The sequence below is a fragment of the Tachyglossus aculeatus genome, chromosome 5 (genome assembly GCF_015852505.1).
Source record: "Tachyglossus aculeatus isolate mTacAcu1 chromosome 5, mTacAcu1.pri, whole genome shotgun sequence".
In the NCBI taxonomy this organism is placed as follows: Eukaryota; Metazoa; Chordata; class Mammalia; order Monotremata; family Tachyglossidae; genus Tachyglossus; species Tachyglossus aculeatus.
In genome coordinates, this window is record NC_052070.1 from 2,893,032 (window position 1) to 2,916,112 (window position 23,081).

The following is a 23,081-nucleotide window of genomic DNA, read 5'->3' on the forward strand; positions in this document are numbered from 1 at the left end:
CAGATTGGGAATTCAAAACCTGGCCTCCCTCCTGCTTAGTTTGTAAGCCCCAAGTGGGACCTGATTATCATTTACCTATTCCAGAGTTTAGTATGGTGTTTGGCCCATAGTAAGCACTTTAATATTGTTATCATTATTACTGGTAAGAATACAAATTTAATGATGATAATAATAATAGTAATGGAATTTATTACGAGAAGCAGCCTGGGAGTCAGAAGGTCATGGGTTCTAATTCCAGCTCAGCCTCTTGTCTGCTCTGTAACCTTGGGCAAGTCACTTCATTTCTCTGGGCCTCAGTTACTTCATCTCTAAAATGAGGATTGAGACTGGGAGCCACATGCGGGACAGGGACTGTTTGGGAAGCAGTGTGGCTCAGTGGAAAGAGCCCGGGCTTTGGAGTCAGAGGTCAGGGGTTCAAATCCCGGCTTCGCCAATTGTCAGCTGTGTGACTTTGGGCAAGTCACTTCACTTCCCTGTGCCTCAGTGACCTCATCTGTAAAATGGGGATTAAGATTGTGAGCCCCCCATGGGACAACCTGATCACCTTGTAACCTCCCCAGCGCTTAGAACAGTGCTTTACACATAGTAAGTACTTAATAAATGCCATCATTATTAGTATTATTAACTCAATTTGCTTGAATCCACTCCTGTGCTTAGTATGGTGCCTGGCACATAGTAAGTGCTTAACAAATACCATAGTCGTTATTAATTATTATTATTAATTCCTTACCGTGTACAGAGTGCTGTACTAAGCACTGGGAAAGGATATATAGGTGGGAATTAGACACAAATCCTGTCCTTCAAGGAACTCACAGTCTATTAAATGAGAAGCAGCGTGGCTCGGTGGAAAGAGCCTGGGCTTTGGAGTCAGAGGTCACGGGTTCAAATCCCAGCTCCGCCAATTGTCTGCTGTGTGACTTTGGGCTAGTCACTTCACTTCTCTGGGCCTCACTTCCTCATCTGGAAAATGGGGATGAAGACTGTGAGCCCCCTATGGGACAACCTGATCACCTTGTAACCTCCCCAGTGCTTAGAACAGTGCTTTGCACATAGTAAGAGCTTAATAAATGCCTTTATTATTATTATTATTAAATCCCAGCTATCAAAGGACATTGCCTACCATATTGGCAGTGACTGTCCCTGCCTCTAATGGCATTACTGCCTCGTTTTGAGGGGGGTGGCTGAAAAGACCAGTGTATGACCTCTGGGTGAAACTTTCCACGTGACATACATCTGCCCTTTGGACCAGTGGATGATCAGTTCCCCGTGACATACATCCATCTCTGCTGGGATCGCTGCCGGCAGTGTCTACTGGATTTGGAAGAGCTGGCTCTGTGGCTTCACCGAGCCCGAAGGGACATCCAATCCATTGTTATCATAGGGCCAGTTGGGCTGAGGCCTTGGATTGCTTTGTTCTGTCAAGCAGCACTTTGTACTGAATTTCCACAATGGGCAGAGGAAGAAAACATTAAAGGCGAACGAAACTCTCGACATCCCATAAATAAATACTTGACAGATAAATAAAATGACATCCAACAAAAATGGCAGAGGCCCACAGATAGATGAGCAAAAGCTATCTAAAGAGAAGCTCTTAAATGCTCAACCTCAACTCAACATGTGCACCTTTTATAATAATAATAATAATAATAATAATAATAATAATAATTGTGGTATTTTTTAAGTGCTTACTATGTGCCAGGCACTGTACTAAGCGCTGATGTAGAAACAATCAAATTGAGTTGGACACAGTCCCTGTCCCACGTGGGGCTCACAGTCTTACTTCCCACTTTACAAATTAACTGAGCCACAGAAAAGTGAGGTCACTTGTCCAAGGTCACCCAGCAGACAAATGGTGGAGCCAAGATTAAAATCCAGGTCTTTCTGATTCCCAGGCCTGGGAGTACCTCCATTAAAGAAAACTGTGCCCTGTTTCTCTCCCAAATGCAAATGGCTATGTGAATTCTGGGTTGCCCCTCTTCACAGAAGCTGAGTAAAGAAAGTAGGATGAATACGTGAAGACCCAGGAACTGTATGATAACCCAGAAAATCACCTGGTAAGAGGAAGGGGAAGTTCTCACAGACCAGGGGAGATTCATCAGGGAGCTGATGAATTATTCATTTCTCCAAGACCCTGTTGCAGGGCAAAGGACACCCTCCCTTCAACACACTGGGCCAAGAGAAGGTCCAGGACCACCCATCTCCGGAACAAGTGAGAGAAGGTGTCAAGGCCTGAATGCACACACCCGCACGTGGGTATGTATAATAATGATAGCATTTATTAAGCGCTTACTATGTGCAAAGCACTGTTCTAAGCGCTGGATCTGGCGCTTAGAACAGTGCTTGGCACATAGTAAGCACTTAACAAATGCCATCATCATCATCATCATCATGTGTGTGAGGCATAGGCAGAAGGCCAAAGGAGTTACTGGCTACTTGTCCTCTCTTCCCCTCTTGGCAGCAGGAACTAACTAGGGAAATGACATCTGCCTGAAGAGTTAGACATAATAATAATAACTATGGTATTTCTTAAGCACTTACTATGTGCCAAGCACTCTTCAAAGCACTGGAGTGAGCCCATTGTTGGGTAGGTATTGCCTCTGTTGCTGAATTGTTCTTTCCAAGCTCTTAGTAGATTGCTCTGCACACAGTAAGTGCTCAATAAATACAATTGAATGAATGAATGAATGCAAGCGAATGGGTTGGATGCAGTTCCTGTCCCATGTGGGGCTCCCAGTCTCAATCCCCATTGCAGATCAGGTAACTCAGGCCCGGAGAAGTCAAGTGACTTGCCTAAGGTCACAGAGAAGACAAGAAGACAAGAAGAGAAGACAAGTACGATTGATGATGATGAAGTGGCGGAAATGGGATTAGAACCTGTGACCTTCTAACTTCCAGGCTTGTGCTCTATTCACTATGCCATGCTGCTTCTCATGACACTGATGCTGACATGACACTGAAGGAGCAGATTGCCAATGAAGGCTGGAAAATGGCACTTACCCTCAAGAATCTTTCTCCCAGGAATCGACTCAACAAATGACTGTGTACCCCTTAAGCACTTTGATATTAAGCCCATCCCCACAGCACTTACTTATATATACTTATACACTCTATTTCCCTTATCCATAATTTAATTTGAAGTCTGTATGTCCCCGTAAACTCCTAGTGGGCAAGGATCAAGTCTACAGACTCCACTGATTAGTTCTTCCATAAGTGTTTAGTACATTGCTCTGCACACACTAAGCACTCAATCAATTAATCAATCAATGGTATTTATTGAGCGCTTATTATGAGCTTGGGACAGTACAATAATCTGTACTATACTGTAATCCCAGCTCTGCCACTTAATCCTTGCTCTGTCACTTGTCTGCTGTGTGACCTTGGGGTAGTTACTTCACTTCTCTTGGCCTCAGTTGCCTCATCTGCAAAATGGGGATTGAGACTGTCAGCCCCACGTGGGACAGGGACTCTGTCCTCCCTTCAAAGCCCTACTAAGAGCTCACCTCCTCCAGGAGGCCTTCCCAGACTAAGCCCCCTTTTTCCTCTCCTCCTCCCCATCCTCCCACCCTACCTCCTTCACCTCCCCACAGCAGTTGTATATATTTCTACAGATTTATTACTCTATTTATTTTACTTGTACATATTTACTATTCTATTTATTTTGTTAATGATGTGCACATAGCTTTAATTCTATTTGTTCTGACGATTTTGACACCTGTCTACATGTTTTGTTGTCTGTCTCCCCCTTCTAGACTGTAAGCCCGTTGTTGGGTAGGGACTGTCTCTATATGTTGCCAACTTGTACTTCCCAAGTGCTTAGTACAGTGCTCTGCACACAGTAAGTGCTCAATAAATACGATTGAATGAATGAACCCAATTTGCTTGTATCCACCCCAGCATTTAGAAAGGTGCCTGGCATATAGTAAGTGCTTGACAAATACCATTAATACTACAATACAGCATAATTAGCAGATACATTCCCTGCCCATGGCAATCTTACAGTTAAGAGGGGGAGGCAGAAATTAATATGAATAAAAAGCAATTTATATAAACATCATTTCTTGGTTGCTATCATAAGCGCTTAGTACAGTATTCAGCACACAGTAAGCACTCAATAAATACGATTGAATGAATGAACCCCTTATTGACACTTATATTTGTTCCAAGCTACTATGGGAATGTGGATAAGAAACAAAGCCAAGGTAAACCATCGTGATACAGAAAAAAGGAGTGAAGTTACTGGATCAACTAAGGAGAGAGGCAGAGTTCCTCTGAAAGTAATAATAATAACTGTGGTACTGGTGAAGTGCTAACTATGTGCCACGCACTCTACAACACATGGCCTATTGGAAAGAGCAAGGGCCTGAGTCAGAGGACCTGGCTTCTAATCCCTGCTCCATCACTTACCTTCTGTGGGACTTTAGGGAAGTCACTTAACTTCTCTGGGCCTCGGTTTCCTCATCCATAAAATGGGGATTAAGACTGTGAGCCACATATGGGAAACGGGCTGTGTACAACCCTATTATATTATTATTATCATTTATCATTATTTATCGCTATCATTTATTGCTATTATTTTGTTTATCATTTATTATTTTCTACCCCAGCATTTAGTACAGTGCCTGGCGCATAGTAACCAGTTAACAAATTCCACTATTATTTATTATTATTATCATTATCATTATGTACTGTTGTAGATACAAATAATCAGGCCCCACTTGGGGCTCACAGTCTAAGTAGGAGGGAGAACAGGTATCGAATCCCTATTTTGCAGACGAGGAATCTGAGACCCAAAGAAGTGAAGTGACCTGCCCCAATTTGCGCAGCTGGTGAGTGGCAGAGGCGGGATGAGAACCCATTCATTTATTCATTCATTCATTCAATCATATATATTGAGCACTTGCTGTGTGCAAAGAACTGTACTAAGCACTTGGGAGAGTACAATATAACAATAAACGGACACATTCCCTGTCCACAACGAGCGCACACTCTAAAGGGGGAGACAGACATCTATCTAAATTTATCTAAATAAATAAATAAATTTATCTAAATAAATAGATAAATAAATAAATCCAGTTCTTCCGTCTTGCAGGCCTGGGCTTATTCGACTAGTTCAAGCTGTTTTTCTGCCAAAACTCCTCTGCCAAAAAGGCCCAAGTTCACTGGCAGTTTGGCAAGGCAGACTGTTCTGTTTGAGGGCAGGGACACAGTGAAACAACAATTGACTACTTAGGGACGCAGACAAGGCCAGCTGTAGAAACCAGAGCAGAACCTGCAGCTTCTGTTATATATAAAGCAGAAGTAATGATGTTAGGAGTAATTTTCCTCTCCTAGCAAAATTCTGAGCAGCCTTTTACAGCATACTATAATGGCTAATGAAAATTCTGCCTCCAGTCAAGTCTCCTGTGGATAAGGACACATGGTCACAAATTACCAAGATGGAAGGCGACGGGCCTACGCTTGTGTCTGTCTCTCTTATAATTAGTTGGCAGTTATAGTCCATGCTATCTATTTCCCTTAAATACATGCCCTACGCCTCTGAAAATCCATACTATTTGCCACAATTTCCGTCTTCGCTGGTTCATCCCATACACGAACCGAACTCTGCCTCAGCCTTTCCCATTTCTGTTCCTTGAGGATGTTAGTCTTCCTAAGTTATTGTTTATCGCCCGGCTTCTTTTTAGTCAGTAAATCAGGAAGCTCTGCCATCCTTCTCTTCTTAGGCTTTCCCAACTGGACATACTTCACTCTCCTCCTGCTTGGAGGCAGACGACCTTGTTTTATTAGCCTGCTGGAGAAAAACTATTGCTTCATTTCTCTGGAATATTTATTTTCCCTCTCCCCTCTCTCCCTGTTGTTGTTTATCACTGAAATATCACACTTAGAATAAGGTAAGAAAGCCATTACATCCGAGGCAGTGGAAAGAGCATGAGTGTGGGGGTCAGAGGATCAGGGTTCTAATTCTGCCTCTGCCACTCACTGGCTGGGTGACTTTGGGCAAGTCACTAAGGGAACTAGCCTGCCCTAGTTGATAGAGTGAAGGGCTGGGTGTCAGAAGCACTGGGGTTCATTCATTCTTCCATTCAATCGTATTTATTGAGCGCTTACTGTGTGCAGAGCACTGTACTAAGCGATTGGGCAGTACAAATTGGCAACATATAGAGACGGTCCCTACCCAGCAACGGGCTCACAGTCTAGAAGGGAGAGACAAACAACAAAACAAAACATGTGGACAGGTGTCAAGCCGTCAGAACAAATAGAATAAAAGCTAGATGCATGGGTTCTAATCCCGGCTTTGCCACTGTGTGCTGGGCGACCTTCAGCAAGTCACTTAACTTCTCTGTGCCTCAGTTACCTCATCTGTAAAATGGGGATTAAGATTGGGAGTCCTACTTGGGACAGGGGCTGGGTCCAACCCGATTACCTTCAATTTACACCAGCGGTTAGTACAGTGTAGAGAAGTACAGTACAGTAGTAGTACAGTGAAGCAGTGTGGCTCAGTGGAAAGAGCCTGGGCTTTGGAGTCAGACGTTACGGGTTCAAATCCCGGCTCCACCAATTGTCAGCTGTGCGACTTTGGGCAAGTCACTTCACGTCTCTGTGCCTCATTTCCCTCATCTGTAAAATGGGGATGAAGACTGTGAGCCATATGTGGGACAACCTGATCACCTTGTATCCCCCCAGCGCTTAGAACAGTGCTTTGCACATAGTAAGTGCTTAACAAAAACCATTGTTATTATTATTGTTATTATTATTATTATTATTACAGTGCCTGGTACATAGTAAGCACTTAACAAGTATTGTAATTTATTTTTTTTTATCTTCTCTGTACCTTGGTTTTCTCATTTGTAAAATGCGGGTTCAATACCTGTTCTCCCCCCTACTTAAACCGTAAGCCCCAGGAAGGAGAGGGACTGTGTCCATCCTGATTATCTTATATCTACCCCAGCTCTTACTAGAGCTCTTGGCCCATAGTAAGCACTTAACTTATTTGGCTCAATGGGAAGAGCACGAGCTTTGGAGTCAGAGGTCATGGGTTCAAATCCTAGCTCCACCAATTGTCAGCTGTGTGACTTTGGGCAAGTCACTTAACTTCTCTGTGCCTCAGTTACCTCATCTGTAAAATGGGGATGAAGACTGTGAGCCCCCCGTGGGACAAGTTGATCACCTTGTAACCTCCCCAGTGCTTAGAACAGTGCTTTGCACATAGCAAGTGCTTAATAAATGCCATTATTATTATTATTATTAAGCATGGGTGATGCGGAAGGGAGGGAGAATAGAATGAGGAAATCAGCCTAATGGACCCCAGCTGTAACTAACTGTAAAACAACAGGTCATTCATCACCCCAGTAGATTAGGTAATGAGCACATTCAGGGCAGATGGATTTCATGTCTGTCACATGTTCCAGAGTGTTCAGTACAGTGCTTGAGAAGCTTAAAAATAATAATAATTGTGGCATTTGTTAAGCATTTACTATGGACCAGGCACTGTACATGGAGAAGTGGATAGAGCATGGGCCTACGAGTTAGAAGTTCATGGGTTCCAATCCTGGTTCCTTCATTTGTCTGTTGTGAGACTGTGGACATGTCATTTCACTTCTCCAGGCCTCAGTTTCCTCATCTGTTAAATGGAGATTGAGACTGTGAGCCCCACATGGGACAGGGACTGTGTCCAACGTTATTTGCTGTATCCACCCCAGTGCTTAGTATAGTACCTGGAACATAGTACGCATTTAACAAATACCACAATTATTCTTACTATGGTATTTGTTATTGTTGTACTTAGCAATAATAATAATTATGGTAGTTGTTAAGCACTTACTATGTGCTGAGACTGTTCTAAGCGCTAGAGCAGATATAAGGCAATTCAGTTGTCTCACATGAGGCTTCCCATTTTACAGATGAGGTGACTGAGGCACGGAGACGTTAAGTGGCTTGGTCAAGGTCACACAGCTGACAAGTGGCAGAGCCGGGATTGGAACCCATGACCTCTGACTCCCAAGCCCAGGCTCTTTCCATTGAGCCATGCCGATTCTTTGTCTCTTTAAATATTACTGACACTGGAAACCTGGTCAGGTGTAATTGTTTAGGTTCAATTGAAGACAAAGAGGATTTTCTTTCCTAAAAAGCCTCTCTGCCTCTGTCTTTCCTTCTCCCCCCTCCCGCTGCCTTACTCCATCTCTGTCCCTCTCTCTGTCCCTCTCCATCTGCCTCTCTCTGTCTCTTCCTCCCTCCCCTCTCTTTGCCTCTCTTTCCCCTCCAAAATCTTCATAAATGTTACTGCCATATCCACTCATTCATTCATTCATCCAATCATATTTATAGAGCACTTACTGTGTGCAAAGCACTGCACTAAGCTTTTGGGAGAGTAAAATAGAATAATAAGCGGATACATTCTCTGCCCAAAAACAAGCATACAGTCTACTTTTTATACCCTAGAACATGCTTGGATTATTTTTGCCACAAATGTCAGGTAACAGAAAGGGAAGGTTCTAATGCCTTTGGTCTTGAGAAACTGCTAATTGTCAATCACTGCCGCATTTTCAAGGAGGAGCTTTGGACATCAAGTTATAACATTTTCTTTCCCGAAGGTAGTTCTTCTTTTTTCTTTCTTTGTCAGAAAGTCTCCATCTGTTTCCTGTCTACAAAACACACTCTACACTTTTGTATTTTATAACCTTCTGGGCTACTCCCACATCAAATCTTTGTGACCATAGTGTTCCATGTGCTTCCTCACCAAGATGCTATTCTCTCCTCAGTCTGCAGATATTTGTAATGTTTTGGCAAAGCCTTGGACTCCCAAGCCTATGTTTGATAATAATAATAATAATAATAATAATAATAATAATAATAATATAATAGCATTTATTAAACGCTTACTATGTGCAAAGCACTGTTCTAATTGCTGGGGAGGTTACAAGGTGATCAGTTGTCCCATGGGGGGTTCACAGTCTTAATCCCCATTTTACAGATGAGGTAACTGAGGCCCAGAGAAGTGAAGTGACTTACCCAAAGTAACACAGCTGACCAGTGGCCGAGCTGGGATTAGAACCCATGACCTCAGACTCCCATTCCCAGGCTCTTTCCACTAAGTGACGCTGCTTATAATAATAATAATAGTGGCATTTATTAAGCACTTACTATGTGCAAAGCACTGTTCTAAGTGCTGGGGAGGTTACAAGGTGATCAGGTTGTCCCATGTGGGGCTCACATTCTTAATCCCCATTTTACAGATGAGGTAACCGAGGCACCGAGAAGTCACATAGCTGACAGTTGGCGGAGCCGGGATTTGAACCCATGACCTCTGACTCCAAAGCCCTGGCTCTTTCCACTGAGCCATGCTGTTTCTCTTTTACAAAGGTGTGGTGAGAAAAAAAACACTTTCTGCTTCAGGCCATGATTAGCATAGGATGCATTTTGGGGTATAAAAAATTTTAAGTTGCCTTGGGGGCAGAATCCCTCAGCACCTAGAGAAATATTCCCACAGGGAAACTTGGTAAGATTTTTATCTCTAGAAATAGTGTGTTCTAGTGTCTCCCTGTGGCTGGAACATCTGGTAAGTTTTAGTCAGAGGATGAGTCTTACTGTCTGTTGAAATCAATCAATCAATCAATCATATGTACTGAGCACTTACTGTGTGCAGAGCACTGTACTAAGCGCTTGGGAAGTACAAGTTGGTAACATATAGAGACGGTCCCTACCCAACAGTGGGCTCACAGTCTAGAAGGGGGAGACAGAGAGCAAAACAAAACATATTAACAAAATAAAATAAATAGAATAGATTATGTACAAGTAAAATAAATAAATAGAGTAATAAATATGTACAAACATAGATACATATATACAGGTGCTGTGGGGAAGGGAAGGAGGTAAGGCAGGGGGGATGGAAAGGGGGAGGAGGGGGAGGTTGAAAGGTCTTGTATTGTTTTTTCTCTTACTATAACAACTGGGTTATTTTACTTATTATTATTATCATCACCTCCTGACTTGTCTTTCTGCCTCCAGCCTCTCTCCCTCCACCTCCTGATTCATTCAGTCGCATTTACTAAGCGCTTACTGTGTGAAGAGCACAGTACTAAGTGCTTACTGTGTGAAGAGCACAGTACTAAGCGCTTGGGAAAGTACAATACAACAATAAACAGTGACAATCCCTGTTCACAATGAGCTCACTGTTTAGAGCAGAGGGAGACAGACACCAATACAAATAAACAGACATCAATACAAGAAGAGAAGCAGCGTGGCTCAGTGGAAAGAGCACGGGCTGGGGAGCCAGAGGTCGTGGGTTCTAATTCCGGCTCTGCCACTTGTCAGCTGTGTGACCTTGGGGAAGTCACTTCACTTCTCTGGGACTCAATTCCCTCATCTGTCAAATGGGGATGAAGACCATGAGCCCCACGTGGGACAACCTGATTACCTTCTATCTACCCCAGCACTTAGAACAGTGCTTGGCACATTGCAAGTGCTTAACAAATACCAACATCATTATTATTATTATTACAAATAAATAAAATTAGAGCTATATACATAAATGCTTTGGGGCTACCCTTGTTGCTGAATCTCTTCTCTCCACAAAACCATCCATTGGCTTCTCACTGCTTTCCCCAGAAAGCACAAACTCCACATGATTGGCTTCACTAATGATGAAAACTGTGGGATTTGAGGGATGATCCTCTATCTACAGTCCCTATGTCACATGGGGCTCACAGTCTAAGTAGGATGGAATAAAAAAGTTGGAACGCCATTTTGCAGATGAGGCAATTGAGAGAGGTAGAGAAGTGAAATGATTTGCCGAAGATCACAAAGTAGACGCACGGTAGAGGCAGAATTAGAACCTAGATCTTCTGACTCTCAGGCCTATGCTCTTTCATTCAATCAATCATATTTATTGAGCGCTTACTGTGTGCAGAGCAATGTAACAATAATAATAATAATAATGATGATGATGACATTTATTAAGTGCTTACTATGTGCAAAGCACTGTTCTAAGCACTGGGGAGGTTACAAGGTGATCAGGTTGTCCAAAGGGGGGGCTCACAGTCTTAATCCCCATTTTACAGATGAGGTAATTGAGACACAGAGAAGTTAAGTGATTTGCCCAAAGTCACACACCTGACAATTGGTGGAGCTGGGATTTGAACCCATGACCTCTGACTCCAAAGCCCATGCTCTTTTCCACTGAGCCATGCTGCTGCTGTACTAAGTGCTAAGTAACCTCCTCCCTGATCTCCCATCCTCCTGTCTCTCCCCGCTTCAGTCTATACTTCAATCTGCCACCTGGATTATCTTTGTACAGAAATGCCCTGGGCATGTCACTCCCTTCCTCAGAAATCACCAGTGGTTGCCTGTCAACCTACGAATCAAGTAAAAACTCCTCACTGTTGGCTTCAAGGCTGTCCATCACCTCGACCCCTCCTACCTCACCTCCCTTCTTTCCTTCTACAGCCCAGCCTGCACCCTCTGCTCCTCTGCCGCTAACCTCCTCACTGTGCCTCGTTCTCGCCTGTCCCGCCGTCGACCCCCGGCCCACATCCTTCCCCTGGCCTGGAATGCCACTTCACTCGGTACGCCTTTCTAATAACTTTCTAATTTTTCCTCACTCTAGACTCTCCCACCACTGTCCTCTTGTCTCCATTGTTTCCTTGGGCTTGGAACCCCCTTCCTCTCCAAATCCAACAGACCGCAGCCTTTCCCATAGTCAAAGACCTTTTGAAATTCCATCTCCTCTTCATCTCGTGCCCCCTGCCAACTATACAATGCCCCCAGCCATTTCTAACCTGCATTTATAGCCATGCTGAGCACTTAGTTATGCTTTTCCACTGCACACTGACACATTTATTTTGATTCCTCTTGTAAACGCTTTTGTGTCTGCTACCCCATTAGAGTGTAACCTCCTTGTGGGTAGGTGATGAATCACTTCCCTATGTTGTACTTTCCCAATTGCCATTATAGCACACTGTAACCAGTGGGAGATCAACAAATAGTAGAACTCTAACTTCTCCTGTGGTCCCTCACAATTAAATGGTGGGTTATTGTTGTACTGTACTCTCCCAAGCTCTTAGTATAGTGCTCTGCACAAAGTAAGCGATCAATAAATAGCTTTGAGTGAATGAATGAATCACCTGTTAGATATTAAGAGGCTTTCCCCGGCTAGGCTCTCAATTTCTCTTCACCCACGCCCTTCAGCATCAACTTTACAATTGGATTTGCACCTTTTATTCACCCCTCCCTCAGTCCCACAGCACTTATGTGCATTTCAGTTAATTTATTTATTATATATATATATATATATATATATATATATATCTGTCTCCCCCTCTACCCTCTAAGCTCACTGTGGGCAGGGAATGTGTCTACCACTCTGTTGCACTGTACTCTCCCGAGCACTGAGACCAGTACTCTGCATACAGTAGGTGCTCAATAAATACAACTGATTGATTACTCCCCCTGTTTTCTCCTGGATTGCTTTGGGGTGTTATTCCCCACCACCCAAACTCTGCACTTAGAACACCATGACTAGACTGGAGGAAGTTTTATTCATTTTAAACACATTTTCCTAATCACGTATTGTCTGCAGGATACTGGAGATTGAATTGAATCTCGCTCAATGTGTTCTTTTCTCTTCTCCACCTTTTCCTGCCACAATTCTTGGGTCTGACATTTCCCTGGTTCTACTTAAAGCAGAAAATACAATTGCTGGAACATCTCATTATGTAGGATGAGTCCATCAAACAATTTTCTTGTCACTAAGTACTCCATAAATGCATTTAATGGGCAGGATTGTAATGGCAGCAGAAAGCCTAGTACCGAAACTGGTTATTTACGCACTTAACGGCGTTTCTATAATAGGCAGCTATAGCAGAAATGCTGTCTAGATTAGATTTCTCTCTTCTTGAAGAACCAATAAAAAATTCTTATTGCTATTTTGCTATGTGCTCTTTACTGATAATATTGTCCGGCCAGGAACACCTCTCTCAATTGGTAAATAAACTCAAATGGAATTTTCTGATTCCCCAATCATGCTCTCTTTGATGTCATTCCCCCCAAAGCAGTTTGGGATTGAGTGTAAATGGGTTTCCAGTCATCAGAGATTGGAATGCACAAGACAATAGCCAAGGGGTCCTGAGAGTTAACAAAACCCTAACAGAGGGAGCTCTATCTTCTAGACTGTAAGCTCAGTGTGGGCAGGGATTGTTTCTCTTTATTGCTGAATTGCTGAATTGTACTTTCCAAGTGCTTAGTACAGTGCTCTGCACACAGTAAGCGCTCAATACGATTGAATGAATGAATATCTTCTTAGATACTCCAGCTACTGAAAGAGAGCCCAGAGTCCGTTCAGAAAATGGTATAGAAATGGCCCTAGAAAAGATCTACAAGAAATCTATCTCAAGTCTTCGTGGAAGACTAGCAGGCCAGCTTGGTATAATCAATGAGGTAAAACTGAAATCAATATACAACTTCTAGACTGTGAGCCCACTGCTGGGTAGGGACCGTCTCTATATGTTGCCAACTTGTACTTCCCAAGCATTTAGTACAGTGCTCTGCACACAGTAAGCGCTCAATAAATATGATTGAATGAATGAATGTATACATAAACACACACAGATATTAGAGAAGCAGCATAGCTTAGTGGGCAGACCACGGTCTTGGGAGTCAGAGGGTGTGGGTTCTAATCCTGACTCTGCCACTTGTCTGCTGCATGACCTTGGGCCAGCTGCTAAACTTCTCTGTGTCTCAGTTACTCATCTGTAAAATGGGGATTGGGACTGTGAACCCCACATGGGACAACCTGATTAATAATAATGATGGTTTTTGTTAAACACTTACTGTGTGCCAAGCACTGTTCTAACCGTGTATCGACCTCAGCGCTTAGAACAGGGCTTGGAACATAGCAAGTGCTTAACAAATACCATTAATAAAAAATAAAAGAAGAGATTGGGTTCATTCTAAAACTTGATTGCTCATGACCTTACTTCCCATTTGGTAATAAGTATGGTTCATAAATGCTTTTGAGCTTCTGGAGGGCAGGAATCAGGGCTACCAATTATATATATAATTATATATATATTGTAATATATATAATATATATTATATATTTTTTTTTTCCTGGGGAAAATGTATATGATATATATAAAATGATTCTGCTATATAGTTCATCCAATTATATATCTAATGCATTAGATTTATAATTACATATACAATGAATCCACTGAGATAGATGGATAAATAGATAAATTGGTAGATTGAGCCATTAATTTAACTATATAATGAAGATATCAAGTGCAAAGCACTGTGTTAAGTGTTGAGGGGATTGTACAAAAAATAGCACAAGTGGCAGAGTTATTAAAATTCAAGCAATAGAAGCATTCATAATTGTATATCAAGTTGTCCTATGCAGTTCATCAGTGGAGGGAAGTGTGACTGGAAAGGATTTGGGTGGGTTGGCTGGTGAGCCTCAAACTATGTAAATGCCCAAGACCTGGCCTTGGTTGTACTGTTGTGTTTGTTGTTTACAGTTGTTTGTTTTCAGTGTTACTTTTGCCTCCATGTCTCTCCTTCCTTACGCAGTTTTGTTCGAAGAAAGTCACTGCCTTCTTGACTGCAGTATGCCATGCTGTCTGTCTTCAGCAATGACTCCCAGTTTTCAGCTGGGATCCATCATCATCTGGATTTTTCTGTGTCCCTAGAATTCTTCCTCTTTCCTGCCGTATCCTCTCATCCGGCTGCTATTTGGGTCTCCTGTTTTCGTTTATTCTCCTCACATGACCCACCCAACATAGCTGTGGGAAGGTGAGCCAGGTGAGCCACGTGGGCCGGTGGTTAGAGCCTGGGCATCACAAGGATGTGGGTTCTAATTCCTGCTCCACCTCTTATCTGCTGTGTGACTTTCACTTCTCTGGGCTTCAGTTATCTCATCTATAAAATGAAGATTAATGTTGTAAGCCCCATGTGGGACATGGAAGGTATTCAAGCTGAATACCACGTATCTACCCTAGCACTCAGTACTGTGCTGGCATATGGTAAGTGCTTAAGAAATACCATTAATAAAAAATAAAGTAGGAGATTGGGTTCATTCTAGAACTTGATTGCTCATGACCGTACATGCCATTTGGCAACAAATATGGTTCGTAATGATTTTGAGATTCTGGAGGGCAGGGATCATTCATTCAATCATATTTATTGAGCACTTACTGTGTGCAGAGCACTGTACTAAGCACTAGGAAAGTATAATTCCACAAAAGATAGAGACAATCCCTACCCAACAATTGGCTCACAGTTTCCTATTATACTCTCCACAGTATGGAATAATAATAATAATAATAATAATAATAACAATAATAATAATAGTTATTAAGTGCTTATTATGTGCCATGCACTGTACAAAGTACCAGGGAAGATACAAGATAATCAGGTCCCACATGGGGCTTTCATCTAAGTTGGAGAGAGAAAATATATTGAATCCCTTTGTACAGCTGAGGTAGCTGAGGCACAGAGAAGTTAAGTCACTTGTCCCAGGTCACATAGCAGGTAAAGTGGTGGAGCTAGGATTAGAATCTGGGTCCTCTAACTCCCATGCTTATGCTCTTCCCTCTAAGCTAGGCTGTCCTTTATAATTCCTTCATTACAATATAATTTAAGGTTTTTTTTTTAACCTAACCTCTATTTGTTTAAGGATATTTTCAAAATTTCTCTAAAATATGTGTTTGCAGAGCTGAATTTAAGGTACAGAGATATCAAAGAATGTTACCAATGTTACTTGACATGAATAAAGACCCAATAATAATGATGGTATTTGTTAAGCACTTACTATGTGCAAAGCACTGTTCTAAGCACTGAGGAGGATACAAGGTGATCAGGTTGTCCCACGTGAGGCTCACAGGCTTCATCCCCATTTTACAGATGAGGTATCTGAGGCACAGAGAAGTTAAGTGACTTGCTCAAAGTCACACAGCTGACACGATGCTGTGCCGGAATTAGAACCCATGACCTCTGACCCCCAAGGCCGTGCTTTTTCCATTGAACCACTCTGCTTCTCTGCTAGTAAAATATGCCAATGTGCCAATAAGATATGCACTTTGCCTGGTATACTGCAAAAAACCCTTCTCATATCAAATCTCAAATCATACTTTTTAAATGAAGGGGTACAACTGCAGGAAAAGAAACTAAAGTTGTGTTATCCCAGATGTTTTTATTCCCCTTTTCCATTTCTCCTTATGATGAGAGAGAATATGTAATTTCCTGCACTGGCAGTTTTATTAAATTCATACGGCTGGGTGCTTTCTAAATTTTCTCTCCTCATCCAATAGGGTTAACTCTGGGTAGTTTATATTGGTCACAAAGTGGATATTTCAGCTAGTGATAAATTTCTAAACTCATAAGATTGACGGTTTTCCAGTTTCACTCTCCTTATCCAATAGGGTTAATCCTGGATAGTTTATTTCCAGCGAGGAGTGGAGAGTGCTTTCTGTCATAAATGGGTTCATGGTTGGGAAATCAGTCTGAAATCTTCAGTGGACAAAGCTGAACAAATTAAATGTTTCTGTGGACAATCCAGTTGAATTTCCAAGGATTTATATAGGTTCAAAATACAAGGTGACAATATGTCTATAAAGGAAGTACCTCACTTTGCTGAACTTAGTGCCAAGCTCTACACACAGTATGTGCTCAGTCTACACCATCGAATGATCGATGGCCTAAACCACTGTTTTGAATACATTTTGGATTGTTTTCTTAACAACTTCAATCTACAGTTTATTGTTCACATGGATAACGCGATGTTAATTGTATAAATAAATTATTGTGGTTGGTATATACCAAGGTTCTTAAAATTCTTCTAGTGGAGGAAGTCAAATAGCCATATTTTAACTTAGGAGCAAAACAGCTAGAGCCTATGATTTATAAGACCAATGCAGTTTGAATCGAATCTTATTAAATAGCCTCAAACTAATACTGCCAGTTTTCTTAATTTTGCCACTAGGTAGCACATTATAATCTAAAACTTAAATGAAAAAGTTTCCCATTATGAGGCAATTCTATCATTGACAACTTGTTTAGAGAAATAATTCACGTCCCCTTTTGGCTCAGTGGAAAGAGCTCGGGCTTTGGAGTAAGAGGTCATGGGTTATAAATAGACTGTAAACTGATTATGGGCAGGGAGTGTGTCTGTTACATTGCTATATTGTACTCTCCCAATAGCTTCGTATGGTGCTCTGCACACAGTAAGTGCTCACCCGCAACCTTGGTGTCATCCTCGACTCTGCTCTCTCGTTCACCCCTCACATCCAAGCTGTCACCAAAACCTGCCGGTCTCAGCTCCGCAACATTGCCAAGATCCGCCCTTTCCTCTCCATCCAAACCGCTACCCTGCTCATTCAAGCTCTCATCCTATCCTGTCTGGACTACTGCACCAGCCTTCTCTCTGATCTCCCATCCTCGTGTCTCTCTCCACTTCAATCCATACTTCATGCTGCTGCCCGGATTATCTTTGTCCAGAAACGCTCTGGACATATTACTCCCCTCCGCAAAAACCTCCAATGGCTACCGATCAATCTGCGCATCAGGCAGAAACTCCTCACCCTGGGCTTCAAGGCTGTCCATCACCTCGCCCCCTCCTACCTCACCTCCCTTCTCTCCTTCTACTGCCCAGCCCGCACCCTCCGCTCCTCCACCACTAATCTCCTCGCTGTACCTCGTTCTCGCCTGTCCCGCCATCGACCCCTGGCCCACGTCATCCCCCGGGCCTGGAATGCCCTCCCTCTGCCCATCCGCCAAGCTAGCTCTCTTCCTCCCTTCAAGGCCCTGCTGAGAGCTCACCTCCTCCAGGAGGCCTTCCCAGACTGAGCCCCTTCTTTCCTCTCCCCCTCGTCCCCCTCTCCATCCCCCCGTCTTACCTCCTTCCCTTCCCCACAGCACCTGTATATATGTATATATGGTTGTACATATTTATTACTCTATTTATTTATTTATTTATTTATTTTACTTGTACATTTCTATCCTACTTATTTTATTTTGTTGGTATGTTTGGTTCTGTTCTCTGTCTTCCCCTTTTAGACTGTGAGCCCACTGTTGGGTAGGGACTGTCTCTATGTGATGCCACTTTGTACTTCCCAAGCGCTTAGTACAGTGCTCTGCACATAGTAAGTGCTCAATAAATACGATTGATTGATTGATTGATCAATAAATACTGTTGATTGATAGCTTGATTAAAGTCACCAACTCCTGAAACAATGCAGTAAATAAATAGGAATGCAGTATTTTTCCACTTGGCAGACAATAGAAGGAGGAAGTAGAGAGGGGGAAAAAGAAGGATTGGGGGAGAGAGGAGAGAGAGTTAGAAATAGTGTAGTGAATACCCCAGCTTATCATTGAAAAGGTGGTGAGGACTTCAAGAGACCAGAACTGAAAAGGCAAGGAAGGTAAAACATAAAACAGATTGAGGAAAAGAGAAAAATCAATGATCCGATTATCTTGTATTTATTCCACCACAGAGTAGGATTTTGATACATGTCATAATTGTAGTTATTACAGACACAAAGAGAAAGAACCCATTATATTGCAGCTCTTCAAGAGGAGAGTCTGGATTTTCAGCTTTACTACTGTTTCCAGGGGGCGAATACTGCATTCGTTCAATAGTATTTATTGAGTGCTTACTGTGGGCAGAGCCCTTGGGAGAGCATTATATAACAGTAAACAGACATATTCCCAAACAAAACCCTCTTCCCTGGAGGGGCTCTTTAAATACTGGCGATGCTAATGAAGACAGGCAGTTGTACACACAAAGACAAAGGGAGAGAAAATGGGAGTGACAGGGAGAAAGAGGCATGCAGGGATCAGTCAGCCAATCAAGGGTATTTATCGAGCACTTACTATGTGCCATACTGTACTAAGTGCTTGGGAGAGTACAATGCAACAGAATTAATAGATATGTTTCCTATCCATAATAATCTTACAGTCTAGAGTGGGGAAACACACACTTGTACAAACACGACATACCACACACATACAAAAAAATTCACCCAATTCACACACACAGTGCACCCAACCCACCACTCTCACATACACAAACACCAGTCAGAAAGAATTCTGTGTTCTAGTTGAGGTTATTGGTGAGTAACGATAAATTCAGGGTGAATCCTCATCATCATCATCATCAATCGTATTTATTGAGCGCTTACTGTGTGCAGAGCACTGTACTAAGCGCCTGGGAAGTACAAATTGGCAACATATAGAGACAGTCCCTACCCAACAGTGGGCTCACAGTCTAAAAGGGGGAGACAGAGAACAAAACCAAACATACTAACAAAATAAAATAAATAGAATAGATATGTACAAGTAAAATAAATAAATAAATAAATAGAGTAATAAATATGTACAAACATATATATATATATATATATATATATATATATACACACAGGTGCTGTGGGGAAGGGAAGGAGGTAAGATGGGGGATGGAGAGGGGAACGAGGCGGAGAGGAAGGAAGGGGCTCAGTCTGGGAAGGCCTCCTGGAGGAGGTGAGCTCTCAGTAGGGCCTTGAAGGGAGGAAGAGAGCTAGCTTAGCGGATGGGCAGAGGGAGGGCATTCCAGGCCCGGGGGATGACGTGGGCCGGGGGTCGATGGCGGGACAGGCGAGAACGAGGTACGGTGAGGAGATTAGCGGCGGAGGAGCGGAGGGTGCGGGGTGGGCTGGAGAAGGAGAGAAGGGAGGTGAGGTAGGAGGGGGCGAGGTGATGGACAGCTTTGAAGCCCAGGGTGAGGAGTTTCTGCCTGATGCGCAGATTGATTGGTAGCCACTGGAGATTTTTGAGGAGGGGAGTAATATGCCCAGAGCATTTCTGGACAAAGATAATCCGAGCAGCAGCATGAAGTATGGATTGAAGTGGAGAGAGACAGGTGAATCAGTTAATAACAATAATTATGGCCTTTGTTAAGCTCTTACTATAATAATAATAATAATGATGGCATTTATTAAGTACTTACTATGTGCAAAGCACTGTTCTAAGCTCTGGGGAGGTTACAAGGTGATCAGGTTGTCCCACTTGGGGCTCACAGTCTTCATCCCTATTTTACAGATGAGGTAACTGAGACACAGAGAAGTGAAGCATATATGTTTGTACATATTTATTACTCTATTTATTTATTTATTTTACTTGTACATATCTATTCTATTTATTTTATTTTGTTAATATGTTTGATTTTGTTCTCTGTCTCCCCGTTCTAGACTGTGAGCCCACTGTTGGGTAGGGACTGTCTCTATATGTTGCCAACTTGTTCTTCCCAAGTGCTTAGTACAGTGCTCTGCACACAGTAAGCGCTCAATCAATACGATTGATTGATTGATTGAAGTGACTTGCCCAAAGTCACACAGCTGACAAGTGGTGGAGCCGGTATTAGAACCCATGACCTCTGTCTCCCAAGCCCATGCTCTTTCCACCAAGCCACACTGCTTCACAGATAAAACCTTCCCCACTATTCCCTCTGTCCCAGTCTCCAGACCTGCTCCTTTGATATACTCATCATCATCATCATTAATCGTATTTATTGAGTGCTTACTGTGTGCAGAGCACTGTACTAAGTGCTTGGGAAGTACAAGTTGGCAACATATAGAGACAGTCCCTACCCAGCAGTGGGCTCACAGTCTAAAAAACTCCTCTTATTGTAGACATACGACTATCCTAAGCACCCGGAGAGTACAACAGAGTCAGTAGACAGGATCCTTACCCTCTAGAAACTTACAGCCTATTGTACAGCTCTGCCCCAACAATACAATCCAGTCAGTAGATACAGTCCCTACCCTCAGTGAGTTGACAGTCCACTGAGTGCAGAGCTCTGAACTAAGTGCTTAGGAAACCACCATAGAGTCATAGATGAGATCTCTTCTCTCAAGGAGGTTACATTCTACTGTGCGCAAAGCACTCTCCTGCCAGCTTGGGTGAGTACAAGAGAGTTAATCAATCATTCAGTTGTATTTATTGTTATTATTACCATTAACAATAATAATAATAATAGTGGTATTTATTAAGTGCTTACTGTGTGCCAGGCACTGTGCTAAGTGCTAGGGTGGAAACAAGAGAATCAGGTTGGACACAGTCCCTGTCCCACTTGAGGCTCAGAGCTTCAATCCCTATTTTACAGATGAACCAACTGAGGCCCAGAGAAGTGAAATGATTTGCCCAAGGTCATACAGTATCATCATCATCATCAATCGTATTTATTGAATGCTTACTGTGTGCAGAGCACTGTACTAAGCACTTGGGAAGTACAAGTTGGCAGCATATAGAGAGAGTCCCTACCCAACAGTGGGCTCACAGTCTAAAAGGGGGAGACAGAGAACAAAACCAAACATACTAACAAAATTAAATAAATAGAATAGATATGTACAAGTAAAATAAAATAAATAAATAAAGAGAGTAATAAATGTGTACAAGCATATATACATATACAAAGTAGACAAGTGGTGAAGCCAGGATTAGAACCCATGACCTTCTGACTCCAGGCCCATGCTCTATCCACTACTCCTTGCTGCTTCTAGCACTGTACTAAGTGTTTGAGAGAGTATAATTGGACTTTGTCCAATTGTCTCTACCGAGCGCTTAGATCAGGGCTTCACGCATAGTAAACACTTAGCAAATATCATTATTATTACTATTATTACAATATATCAGAGATCGTAGACACATCCCCTGCCCACAATGAGCTTAGAATCTAGAGGGGGAGACAGACCTTAATATAAATAAATTAGCAGCCAAGTGACCAGGCTCGGATTAGAACCCAGGTCTCCTGTCTCCCAGGCCTTGGCATTTTTCTGCTTTTTTAAAAATAATTGTGTATATTAAGTACTTACAGTGCCAAGCACTCTACTAAGCACTGGGTAGATACAAGATAATCCGGTTGGACACAGTCCCTGTCCACCCAGGACTCAGTCTAAGAAGGAGGGAGTAGAATTTAATCCCTATTTTACAGATGAGGAAATTGACCCATAGATAAGTGAAGTGACTTGCCTAAGGTCACGTAGCAGATAAATTCATTGATTCATTCATTCAATCATATTTATTGAATGCTTGCTGTGTGCAAAGCACTGTACTAAGCGCTTGGGAAGAACAAATCGGCAACAGAGACAGTCCCTACCCAACAATGGGCTTACAGTCTAGAAATAGCAAAACCGTCATCCTCAACTCTGCTCTCTCGTTCACCCCTCACATCCAATCCATCACCAAAAACTACCGGTCTCACCTCCGCAACATTCCCAAGATCCGCCCTTCCCTCTCCATCCAAACCGCTACCGTGCTGGTTCAATCTCTCATCCTATCCCGACTGGATTACTGCATCAGCCTCCTCTCTGATCTCCCATCCTCCTGTCTCTCCCCACTTCAGTCTATACTTCACGCTGCTGCCCGGATCATCTCTGTGCAGAAACGCTCTGGGCATGTCACTCCCCTCCTCAAAAATCTCCAATTGCTGCCAGTCAACCTACACATCAAGCAAAAACTCCTCACTCTCGGCTTCAAGGCTGTCCATCACCTCGTCCCCTCCTACCTCACTTCCCTTTTCTCCTTCTCCAGCCCAGCCCGCACACTCCACTCCTCTGCCGCTAACCTCTTCACTGTACCTCGTTCTCACCTGTCCCACCGTCGACCCCCGGCCCACATCCTCCCTCTGGCCTGGAATGTCCTCCTGTCACCAGTCATCTGGGGATGGGTTCGTTCAGCGATCGGCGAGGCAAGAGAAAGAGAGAGAGAGAGAGAGAGAGAGGCCAGGGACGGAAAGCCTGAGTTTTATATAAAATTTATTCCACGAGGCGAATTGAATTTATGTAATTGTTTAGGCGCAATGGATTGAACTTCCCTTTTGGGAGGAATATAATCAATTAGCAATATTAGAGCTTCCCTACACGGGAGGAACACAATCATACGTTAATCGCACATGGGTGAGGCGGCTAGCTCTCACCCATGTGCACTTCTCACTCGGGAAGAATCCACTTAGTTTCCCACATGGGAAGAATTCATTACATTACCCGCGCACGTGGTGGGCGGCTAGCTCTCACAATGTGCTCTCCATACATGGGAGGAATCCACTCATTATTCCC